The 12,989-nt window shown below is 33.7% G+C and overlaps 1 long non-coding RNA gene across 1 annotated transcript; it reads left to right on the plus strand.

Annotated features, from left to right (window-relative positions):
• Positions 1–2,240: 2,240 nt before the first annotated feature.
• On the plus strand, positions 2,241–5,174 carry LOC136347037 (uncharacterized). The gene is made up of 3 exons (XR_010733415.1): positions 2,241–3,017; positions 3,076–3,171; positions 4,860–5,174. It is a non-coding gene; the product is annotated as an uncharacterized lncRNA (long non-coding RNA).
• Positions 5,175–12,989: the final 7,815 nt, after the last annotated feature.

Genomic DNA, 12,989 nt, shown 5'->3' on the forward strand with positions numbered 1-12,989 from the left:
AAATAATTATTTTATTGGCACATTATTTTCATTGTAATTTGTGATTGTATCAAATTAGTCGATATTTTTTGGCGCTGCTGATTGGGAAATTTTATACTTTTGCATCACTCGGGGAGGATATCCACGTGACTTTCAAAGTACAATTAGCTGGGGGAAAGGTGGTGAGTGACGAAATTGTCTTAAGGGCATTTTTAAACATCCCTCTCTAAATCTTAATGCACATGTTTTTTTCTCAAACCAAACATTCCATCAAGTCCGAAGACATTTAGATTGCGATACGATGCTCTTTTACATGTGTGAATGCACCTTTAGGAACGTGCAAAATTTCTCAGTATTTAACTCCATAAGTGGGGCTATAAGTTTAACATATACCTCATTACGATTTGACATTCGTTGAAATTCAAATCTGATGTTTTTGTTAAATTCGGGCCCTGCGGTTCCTGTTCGTACATGGAAAAATACATGCATTTTATGGAGACCAAAGACAGGTAATTAATTGGAATCCCTCTACTTCAGCAATAGGTTCAAAGCTTGGAACATGTCAACTTGCGACTCTCAAAAATGAGAAAATTCCATTAGACCAAGAAAAAATCACCCAGAAGTTAGTTTTAAATTGAATTTTTCCTATAGGAAAATTTGGTAAACCACGTAACCTGTTCTTTGCTAAAAAAGTAAAAAGCCTTGCTAAAAAGGACATGACAGGGTTTACGCATGTCCCTATTAAATGTAATTTTTAAATAAAAAATTTGCAGACTATATTTGGCCCATGTGATTATTTTGCCATATTGAAATTTTATCAATAGCCGTGAGTGTAAACTTTACCAATGTCAAGTTTCAAATGCGTTGGGGAAATACTCAACACCACTTGTTGAGTCCAGACATCGAAATTATTGTCCAGTTGATTGAAACCCAACACCCTTAATAGCGTAAACCAATCGCTGGGCACAATTTAGGTCTTAGACCAACAAAAACCATCTTTATTTCTTATTTCGTTGACTGGGTGCTACTGGAGGGCGACCAGTCAGCTTTGAGCGTCTGCGCCACCAACAACTCTTTTCACTCTGACTTGCGCCCTTGGTTTTCTGGTTTGGTTGGCTTTGGTTTGGTTTTGTGACGTGGTATTGAGACAAAAGAGTCCCCAAATACCTTTCCGTTTGTTAACTATTTGCAATTATGCAAAAATCTGTAACTGTCACTTTCGATATTCAATTGCACATATCTTGAAAAGTGTTAATCCTATGATTGCCAACGTGTTAACAAACCTGTATTAAAACCGAACGTAGAATCCAAAAATGCAATAATACATAGGGTGTTCATTGAAAACAAAAATATTTTGGCTGTTATCTTTTTTCGACGGATCCTGTATAAACGAAAATAGTTTTAAAATGCACCTTATAATATCGTACATATATCTGTAAAAGGGATTTTCTTTAAAAACTATAAATAATGCCATAATCATCCGACGCGCGCTAGTGGACCACCCCGTATATAATATATGCCCCTTTTACTCTTTCAAATTTATTAAAATTTCTATCTGATCTATAAAACAACTATCTGCCTAAACTATAAAATTATTTCATTAGGGTTTAATATTACAAAATAAACACGATTAAACTGTTAAATTAATTATGAATTTAATAGCGAATTGCATAAGGCCAGCTTTGCATTATAATAATTAGGCTCCAAAAACGTTATTTTGGATTTAATAGGGAAAATACCTCGCAGACCGATTGACACGCATCACTGGCACAGAACATCTAAATTATAGACCACTAGGAAGGCGAAATAATAATAAACAATTGAAACTAATAATTTTAGAATTAAGGTACTTTTGTTTAATTGTTGTTATTCCACGTTGGACTTTTTTCCATCGGGGTAATTCATTACTTCGCACCCCCGAAACTCTTTAAATAAAGTGGTTTCCACATCCCCACTTAACGGGCCAAATTTCACCCATATACTTCTTCGGGAGAAGTATAACGTTGTCGTTAAACGTCTCTTACACTTTCGACAAACTTTCTCAAATTTTTTCAAAATTTGGCATTCGACCATTCAATTTTCTGCATTTTGGTGTAAAGTAATGTCATATTTATCTCAAGTGCTAATGGAATTGTTAATTATTCTAGCAAAATCTGCATTCATTGCTAAGTATCTGACCGTTTAGCACCTCATTTACGGTTTGTTGTTTCTTCGAAAATTGTGTATTTCAGGAGTGGCCATCGAGATGAAGTATACTCAGCAAGAACTTATTAGTGTCATTTACGTAATTGGCTCGTGTGTTAGAAATTGTTTTTTTCGGCATATCGGGTTTACGCGGAACAATTTCCTAATAGAGCACATCGTGATGTAAGGAGCCTAGAAAGTCTAAAGGTTCGTTTTGAATGGACAGCAAGTGTTAATTATGAAAATAAAAGTGGAAACCAGGGGGCATTACTGGAAGAAAATGAACTGGATATCACTTTATCAGTAGTAGAAAACCCAACCATTATCGTAAGAGAAATTTGCCAGAAACTGCAAATGGAGAAGTAGTCAGTTGCATAACGTTTGAAGGCCAATAAATTTCACCCATATCATTAGCAATTCCATCAAGAATTATCTGATGCTGACGATTACTAGAATCCATTTTTGCCAGTGGATACTGCAACAACATAACAGGGAGGACTTCTTGAAATTATTTTTTTCTACTGATGAGTGCACCTTTCATCGGAATGGATCTGTTAATAGGCACAACCTTAACTATTACGTAACAGAAAACCCCCGTGCTATTCAAATCAATTATTTTCAACAGGATTGGAGTTTAAATGCTTGTTGGGCCAAATATCTTTGAAGGACGAGTGACTGGAGATGTTTTTCCAAATTTTTTAAATCAAGATCTTCCCCCTCTATTTGATCACATCCCGGAACACATAAAAGATTGAATGTGGCTTCAGTTAGATAGAGCTCCAGCTCATTTTAAATTATATATATACGAGAACATCTTTCAATGCATTTTCCTGAAAAATAGATTGGTAGGCAAGGTTTGTGACAACAAGACAGGCTTAGGATTTTAATACTGACGTTATTAAATTCCGTTAGGTCCAGGCGGATGGCCGCCAAGGAGTCCCGACTTAACGCCTGTGAACTACTTCTTTTTGGGGCAAAGTGAAGTCAGATCTTTATAGAACACCCACAGTGAGTACTAGGTGAAATTGAGGATTCGAGTCATTTCGGAGCATTACTGCGGAAATGCTTTCCAATACCAAAATATCTTTTTTCTTAAGAGCTGCAGCTTGTTTGGAATATGACTGAAGACATTTTGAACAACTGTTGCCCTAATTATCCCTAAAATATTTTACGTTAATGCCTGGGTTTTCTACTACTGATAAAAGCATGTCCAATTCATTTTCCTCTAGTAATACCCTCTTTTTTCCACTTTTTTTTTCATATTGAACACTTCCTGTATATTTAAAACATTCCTTAGACTTTCTAAGCTCCTTACATCAGAAGGTTCTCTCTCAGGAAATCGCTGCGCGTAAACGTGCGATGCTAATAAACAATTTCTGTCACCTGAACCAATTACGTAAATCATACTAATAAGTTCTTACTGAGTATTCTGTATTTCGATGGCCAATTTTAAAATAAACAGATTTAAAAGATACAAAAAACCACAAATGAGCTGTTAAACAGCTAGACACTTAGCTATGAATGCAGGTTTTCCTGGAATAATGAATAATGCTATTAACACTTAAGATAAACATGACATTATTTTACACCCAAATGAAGAAGATTTAATGTTTTTCCGTCTTACATCATAAAAAATGCACCATCGAACTTGAAAAAATCAAGAAAATTGATGTTAAAAAGGTAAAAATTAAAGTTGTTATTGTGGACACCCTGTACGCATGTGTGGCTAAATAAATATTAGTACCTGCTAAGGTGATCTTACGTCAGAATCCATTCTGAAATGATCAAAATCTAACTTAAGGTAACTACGATGTTAATTTTCTTATGATGCACTGCAAATGTTTAAAATTTCTTTTAAAACGTCATAGCTCCGACTAACTGCATCCGAGGGTTAAACAAATCTAGGACCTAACACAGGTTTAAGAGATGAATCTATCACATGAAATAAATGTCGATGGTTCCGTTTAAAAAAATTACACTTTAGGTCGCACTACTTTTTTGGGACACCTCGTAGGGTTGTCGCTAATTTTAATATGTACCTTTAGTAGCCTCATAATATACATCTTCATAACTGATTTTTTTGCAGTCACAAATGAATTCATAACAGTGCAAGGGGCTGTTAAAGGTACACCCTGTATATCTACCACAGGTTCACAAGATTACGATTTGTGATACGATGATTTACCCACCATCCAAAAGTTAACCGAACTCGCATTAGGGTGTGCCGAAATAAATTCTGTGCTAGAAACAAAATATGGACATTTCATAATATGGCAAATTGGCCCACGAATCCTAGTTTACAAAGTAACGATTAAAACGACAAAAATGGCATTATGAAAAGTGTATCTTATATTATTTTTTATGTTGAAAACGAATATTTTTAATAAACTCTTTAAATTAATTATACATTTTAAATATGTAGTAACTTTAAATTTTGCAAAAATTTGGTTCATGGCACATCAAAACAATTTTCACTTGTAGACGCCATATTTTTAATTTACCATTGAAATTTTGCATGTGGTTGGTAGCCACCGAAACGGAGATAGAATACCATTGAAATACGTTTATATAATTCATAGTTACACCGGTGGGAATTAGGATACGCAAAAATAGTGATAATCATTACAAATTAGAATGTAGTTATTTACGTCACAACTACAGTAGATGACTTGTTAATTACCACATGCATTTCGTAGGCACAGGGCGAAAGCAGGATCGGAGCCTGGAAAGAGTTGACAATTACTGTATATTATACCACGTGTCCTCAGATGGCGTTCCCTATACCAAAAATGGATCAAATTTTGATGTTTTCGACAAAAAGTTGTTATTTATAAATGTTTGCTTGCCCCAAAAACACTTTACATCCTAAGTAGATATGATTTTCTTATACGGGCAGCTCAGAACCTTTCAAAACATGTTTTTGATTTTTCTGAGCTGGACCGTCCTCCCTTGTTTAGAAATACTTTAAAAGTTAAAATCTAAAATTTTAATTGTTTCTATTTTGAAATTGATAAATAACCCCTTGTAAAGTACATATAAATATGCAAAAACACGTCGATTTTATTTTTAAGAGGGATATTCTTTAAGCCCGGTTTCTATTAAATTAAACGCACCTTCCAGCGGGGTGGAACTAAAATTTTAAATGGGAAGGAGTGTTGAGTTATACCTAATTTGAAAGGTGTTTCAATTACCTATCCATATGTATTTGTTTTTTTTCATTGACAAGTTTTCCATGTCCAAACCGTAAACAAGCTTAGGTATAAAGTGCATTGTAGAAAAACTTTTAATTAATATTTTAAGTGTACAAAATGCTTTCCATTATTTTCAAATGGTAATAAATTATTTGCTCAAACTCCACAGTAACATTCAAACAAACTTCTATTTGAACACGTAGCTACAATGCCTCTCTTCAATCCTTCCAAATCTCGAGGCGGTGTTATGCAGAGCGTTCCACGAATATGGGCCTGTATGCTTATCTTGAAATCTATGACTAGGGAAGAGTTGAAATTTGGATATCATACTAAAGTAGAGATGATCCATTGATATAAAATATTTTCATAATCATTCATCCGGTTATACCGGAAATGAGTATCGATGCACTTCTGTTATACGAAACACCCTATATATTTTAACCCTATAACCTCCCCCTATAACATTTTAATATTCCAGAATACCATGAATATTCTTATTGGATAGTATTTTATGCCTAAGATTTACGGTTTCTGAGATATTTAGAAATTTCCAAAAATATTTGAGTTTTGGCCATGAATGTATTTTCTAAAAATTCGAAAATGGCTAAGTATTTTGCGATAAAATTCTACGCTATTGAACAAAATGGTTACAGGTGCTGATCAGTGAATTAAGTCATGCTGTTTATACAACGTATTCAAAAAGATGGCCGAAAATTGTCATTCAAGGATTGTTAAAATCATTTTTTAAATAGAAACCTCCTATTTCTTTAACAAACACATGGTTAATATATAAAAAATAAGTATTACTTTCAATTTAATTGTCTATATCTAAATTTAACCGTTTTTATTTTATTAAAAAAAAAACACTTTCCTATTTTGAATACTTTACTCTAAGCATGGTGAAACTCGTAAATTATAGAATACAGGATTTCCTCAATATGTCTTTTATTTATAAAAAATATAACAAAGTATTAACTAGAATATATCATAAATTTCGTATTCGATATCCAGATAAAACGAAGTCATCACGAAAAGTTCTCAAATGCATAATAGATCATGTTAAAACTAGCAATTCTGTCAAAACATCTTATAGAAGAAATGAGCCTATTGTTGATGACGAAATAATTAAAACTTTAATTTGTGAATTATTAAAAAAATACGTTAACGGCTGCAACTGACTTTTTTTCGTAAAATTCTAAATATCTCGAAAACCAGAAAATTTCGACATAGAACGTTATACGTGACAAATATTGATAATGTTTTGCAGAATCAAAATTTCATATAATACATAGAGTGTTCCATTTAAAATAGACGAGTTGACACTCGTTTTCGGTATAACTAGAAGTGGTATTTTCATGAAAATGTTTTACTCGATAGACTACTTCTAGTTTAGTATGATACCCAAATTTCAAAATTTTCCTAATCATAATTTTTAAGTTACGGGTAGAGGCCCATATTCGTGGAACGCCCTGTATAGTACTTTTACAAAATATTACAACACATTTATAACTTTCGTGGAACTGAAATTTTTTTAAAATGATTTAACACGTATAATTTTATTTTTCAAAGAACATTTAATGCATTATTTTGGATGTTTTTCACCCTTATCCAGCTATCCCTGCTAACTTTTTACTTCAAAACGTAAAGTTACCCATTATAGTATATCAACTAAAAGCTTATTTAATGAGGGATACAACGGAATACTCAAAATTAAAATTGGATTTACAGTTTCTTTTAAGAAAATAGAACAAAGTCCATATCTTAAGAAAATTAAAAACTTTAATCTTTGCTTCTTAGATAGACAGGCCATTTTTATTTCACTTTGAAAGAGAATGAAAAAATAATAATTAAACGTGGAAATTGTAAATTGTTTTCCATTTCCAATTCATTTACTACAGTTAGAAGATAAAATTTGAGAGGCAAAAAAATTAAGTTTAACTTTTTTTAAGGTTTAGAAATCGCAAAAGAACTTACGAAGAGATGTGTTTCATGTTTAATGAGAAATATCCAGATCGACCTATTGATAAAAGTGTAGTGATGGATTAATAAAACATTTCAACAAATTCGAAGTGTGAACATCACTTCAAAATATAAAAAACCTCGAACAGCAATTGGTGGGATAAACCACTAGACGTTCTTTGATCTATTGATGAAAACCTCATAAAGTCTATCAGCAAACTTGTAGATGAATTTAAAGTGTGTGCAAAATCAGTAAACAATCTTTTGAAACGAGGAAAACTTCATCCATGCAAGTTTTTTTTTATCCACGAATTAACACATGAAGATCTTAATCACAGAATGGAATTTTATGAATTGATGCAAAAAAGGTCGTTAAGGATAATAGATTTTTTTTCAAAAATTTTATTTTCGGTTAAAGCAATGTTTTGATGAAATGAATCTATTTATCGACATAACTGTCGCAACAAACGGTCTAAACAGTACTACAGACTACGGTCTACGGATAATCCTTAACGGACGCAGACTCTGCATACCCAACATTCGCAAAAACTTAATGTATAGATGAGTATAATCGGCCACCAGTTCATGGGTCCATTTCTCATGCAGGAGAACTTAACGCATCATATTTGCACTTATTGGAAAAAGAAACAGTTCCATCAATTGCCGCAATTTTTCTTCGAGAAAGTGGGGAACAAGTACGAGTACCCGAATAATATTTGGTTCCATAATAACAAGATGGTGCACCACCATATTATGCTATGACTGTGAGAGAGTATCTCGATCCTAGGAGATGGGTCGGTAGAACAGGCGCAATGGCCCCCAAGATTTCCAGATCTGACGCTCCTTAATTCGTCTGGTGGGGTCACTTAAAAGGTTACGTTTATAACAATAGTCCACCAAGTTTAGATGATTTAAGTACGTCTTAGAATTGAAACAGAACAAGAATTAATAACAGAAGCAACACTGGATAATTGCATAAAAGAGTTCGAGGAACGACTGAGTCATTGCCAAATTGTTAGTGGAACCCAATTTGAGCATTTACTGTAGAAATTTCAATTTTGTTTTGATGTAATAGTGAGTTACTTTATTTTGTATCTAATAATTTTATTTTTTAAAGAAACTGTAGATCCAATTTTAATTCTGAATATATCGTTTGTATGCGTTGTATCCCTTATTGAGTTACCGTTCATTTGATATACTACAATGGATATCCTTCCATTTGAAAACAAAAAGTCAGTAGGTGTAACTGCATAATAGAGGTGATAAATTAGAACATGGAAAATAATGCAGTAAATGTCTTTTTTAAATATAAATACACACGTTTAAGGACTTTTAAAAAATATGAAGTTTATAAAAGTTATAAACGCGTTGCAATACTTTTTACAGTCGTTGTATATGTATAAATTTATATAACAATTTGCTTTAAAAAAAATTCAAAATTAAATTCGCTAAACATCCGGCTAGAACTTCTCTCCAACTATTTATTCAAAAAAGAGAATTGCTAGTTAGATGTGATTTTCTGCAATTAATCCAAATTTAACATCTATGGCTCAGACGAACGCCCCAGAATTTGGAGAAAAAAAGCGAAAACTTACATTCAATAGTAAAGAATGGTGGAGGGTCTGTTATGGTATGACGTTGTATGTCCAGTGCAGGAGTTGGACAATTGGTATTTACCTGAGGAAACATGGATAAAATATATTTAAATCTTTTAAAGCAAAACCTTCGATCCAGTGTCAAGAACATAGACATTTTATAGACATTTAAACTTTATCACAATAACAATCCAAATATAACATAAGCATACTAAGAAGATGGCTACTTTACAATTGCCCAAAAGTGATAATAATGTCAGGATAGTCTCCAGATCTCAACTTTATTGAAAAGCTGAGATATTTTCTGAAAATGCAGATCAGAAAATACGAAATTACTAATAATAGAGCTGCTTTGAGTCTTGTGTTACAAGAAAAACGGTTTAAACGTGATGCGGAGGAAAAGAAATTGTTTTTAATGCCTAATTGTTTATGTAGTTTTACTGAACAAGATGGAAGACATACAAAGTACAAACAAATTTTCATTTTGTTTAAAACCTATAATGATGGAACCGTTCGAATATTTCTGGACCCGTGTGTTATAACCATTTTATTCATTATTTAAGGATTTTTTTTGCTGCTCGATTAACTAAAATTCTCAAATGTATGGCTTTATTTTAAATTACTTCATACGTTATTATTTAAAAAAAACATTTTCATTTTTCAACTCTTAAATCAGGAGTACCATGTGTTTTGCACATTTGGCCAACGTCTGCATATTTTTGACCCCAACTGTATACAAATATATGTGACGTTTGTCACATAAACATTTTTCATTTTTTTCGAAATAAAATCGTCTAATATTGCTTATGAAAAAAATATAATACAATTTTTCAAAAATCTATTGAACTCAAAATGGACCTTCATGAACAGGTAATTAAAAACTTTATTTAGGATAGATGATTACCGTTATTTTTGGGAAAACTCTGCAGGTATTTAAACTTATTGAATTTTCTTAAATAATCCGATGGGAGTCAACATAGCAGAGTTAGAGATTTTGTGCAATAAAAAATACCAAAAAAAGTATTTTTAGGCAGACGTTAATACACCAAGTTGCAAAAAAGTGACTCATCCAATTATTTGTCAGATTCGAAGCTTCCTGCCCTTTATACCAGTTATTTGAATTTAATCATTTTTTCGACGCTTTGTAGCCTAGCCCGTTGGCTATTAATGTAATTGGAAGATATGGATTTGGTTTCTTCCTTCACGGAGTTTAATGGAAGAGTTCAGATTTATGTTCTTTACCATTTTTTAAGTCGCTCTGAGCATGAATACGGCACTTGTGTTAAAAAACTTGAAGCGTTGTTAGAATGTGCCCTTTTTAGCAAACATTTAATTTCTCAATTCATTTTTTTACCTCTAAAATTGTCGAAATTACAGCATTTTTATCGGGACCTTTTATTGAGCAAAGAATCCAATGCAAATGGATTTAATCTAAATACAAAAGGCACTAGTTTAACGTGTTTATTGAAACATCGTGTTGTGAACAAGGGAAAATTACCAAATTAAATAAACTTAGTAATGGATATTGCCACCTCTAGCAACTGTTGGAGATCCTGATCTTCTTGGTATACTGAAAGTTAAATTTACAACAACTTGTCTAGTGTGAAGTTCCACTTTTCAACTAGTGCATCACACATTTCTTCTATAGTTGCCGGAGGCGTATCGCAGGAACGCACCTTAATTCATCCCATAGGTGTTCAATTGGATTCGTATCTGGATTTTATGCAGGCCATTGCAACGTGTTGATGCCATCAGCTTCTTTGAAGTTTCGAACGATTCCTGCCACATGTGGTGAGGCATTATTATGCATTAGGATAAAATTAGAATCAGTTAACGTAGCACACGATTACACCTACTGCTGTAAGATGTCGTCAACGTAGATTTGTGCTGATCGCCTAAGGGGAAAAACGTGAAGCAGTGTACGTCCGTTCATAAAACTTCCAATACAGACCATGATTGAATCTCCATTAAAATTCTGGGGCTCTATAAACAGTTCTTGGTTGAACCCTTCGCCCCATTTTCACCACACTCGCTTTCGGTCATTTACCATATTGAGACAAAACCTTTATTCATCCGTAAATAACAGACGGGACCATTCTCGAATATTCCAATGTCCATAGGTTGTAACGAAGTTTCTTCGTACTGTGTGGTGCTCTGGAAATATTTTAGGACCTTTCGTAGGGCTTCTTGCTTTCAGATTTGTTTCCGGCAGTCGTCTACAAACAGTTTGTTTGCTAACTGTGGTATCTCGAACTTGTCAGAAGTTTTGCTGCGCGTCCACTGCAGTGCTAAATCGATTGCGTAAAACCTATAGCCTCACAAAGCGATCGTCTCTGGGGGTTGTTTTTCGGGGGCTACCAGAACCCGCCCTTCGAGCTGCGCTTCCAAGTTCTTCGTACTTTTAAAGAGCTCTACACGCTGCGGTTTAAGGAATTCCTACTGCACAATGTCAAACGTCAAGCATGGACGCAATTGTTTTTCACAGCCTACTTTATTTTACTACTGTATTGGTAAGAACGGATTATTTGCTAAATTCACGGTTTCATTAAAAATACTACGATTTCGACAATTTTAAACGTAAAAAAATGAATCGAGAAACAAACTGTTTTGTAAAAAGAGCACCTTCCAACAACGTCTAAGGATTTTTAGTTCTTTGTTCATGTACTTAATGGTTAAACAAATGATAAAAACGTGAATCTAAATTTTTCGAAAGAAGAAACACATTTTTTTCCTGTCTTCATATTAATAGCCAACGGCCTAGACCATAAACCGTCGAAAATATGATTAAATTCGGATAACTGATATAAAAGTTATAAAGCTTCGAATTTGACAAACATCGGGTAAGCCACTTTTTTTGGAACTCAGTGTATTTAGATAACTTTGAAGCTGAAAATGGTATTTCATTTTCATATTACCGCTCTTTGAAACGCGCAGTATTAAAGTGATTTTAATGTTGCTGTATCTTCAAGATCAGAATCAGGAAAACAAAACACGGAATTTAGACGATTAAATTTAACGGTCCATAAGAAGGTTTGTTTCGTTCTTGGCTGCATCTATCGTCAACTTGACAATAATGTCAACCTGTGAAATTTATTGAAATTGTGAGGCAGAGACCCTGCTAGTCACCATATTTTGACAGAACGATGCGCGGTTAGCACGTAACTTGCCGTAATCCTGCCCCGTGGCGGCACCTCTCTATTTTGTGGCGACGAGCATACTAGGCATGTCGCCTTGGCCGTCAGATGGCCGATAGACGGATGTCCGCTTCTTGGGATAGTATGCCTAAAGATTAGAGCCTAAAAGTTAGCGACAAGAAAATCAAATAAATTAATCTAATTGAACGCCAGAGTGGTTGTTATCTGTTTGAAAACCGTATACGTTTCGCGATCGGTTAGAATCTACTAGTGGGGTTCTCGATGGCCCTGGGTGTGATACAACCCTAGCCCTAAAAAAATTTTACTAAACATTTTTAATATGCGGAGACTATTTAATAAAAACGAGGCAACAGGGTATATTATAATCAATAACAATACAGTCTCAAATATACTTTAATGAATACTAACGTTTCTGGGACGACAATTTGTACATGTGCCCATGGTGATGTATAGAAATAGCGTGTTTATATTTTGGGAGTCCGTTGATGTGTGTGACTGACGATATCCTTGGTGGTGCTCATATGTACAATTTTTTCGTATATAAAATTTTCAGACCGAACATTTTTTATCTAAAATCCATAATTAACTGACCCTGTTTCTGACGGGATCGTTGTTCTAGTGCTCCAAGTGCAAATTATAGAAGTATTTTTTCAGCTGGAATAAAATGAAAAACCTTCAAATAACAACAAATTTCGAATTTTGTCCACTACCCACAACTTTAGCAATAATTTTTAAATATGGGGGAAATTCGTTAGCAGTGATGCTAGGGGCTCTCTGAAAGCTTAAAAATAAATCCACTTTTTATTACGTCCCTAATCCGGAACGGGAAGGAAACGAAAATGTTTTCCTAAATTTAAGAATCGGAACGTCCATCCCGAGAAGCGATGAGGGCAAAATCGAATTTATTTTTCAATCATTCTTGGCTG

This window comes from Euwallacea fornicatus, chromosome 26, assembly GCF_040115645.1.
Source record: "Euwallacea fornicatus isolate EFF26 chromosome 26, ASM4011564v1, whole genome shotgun sequence".
Taxonomy (NCBI): domain Eukaryota; kingdom Metazoa; phylum Arthropoda; class Insecta; order Coleoptera; family Curculionidae; genus Euwallacea; species Euwallacea fornicatus.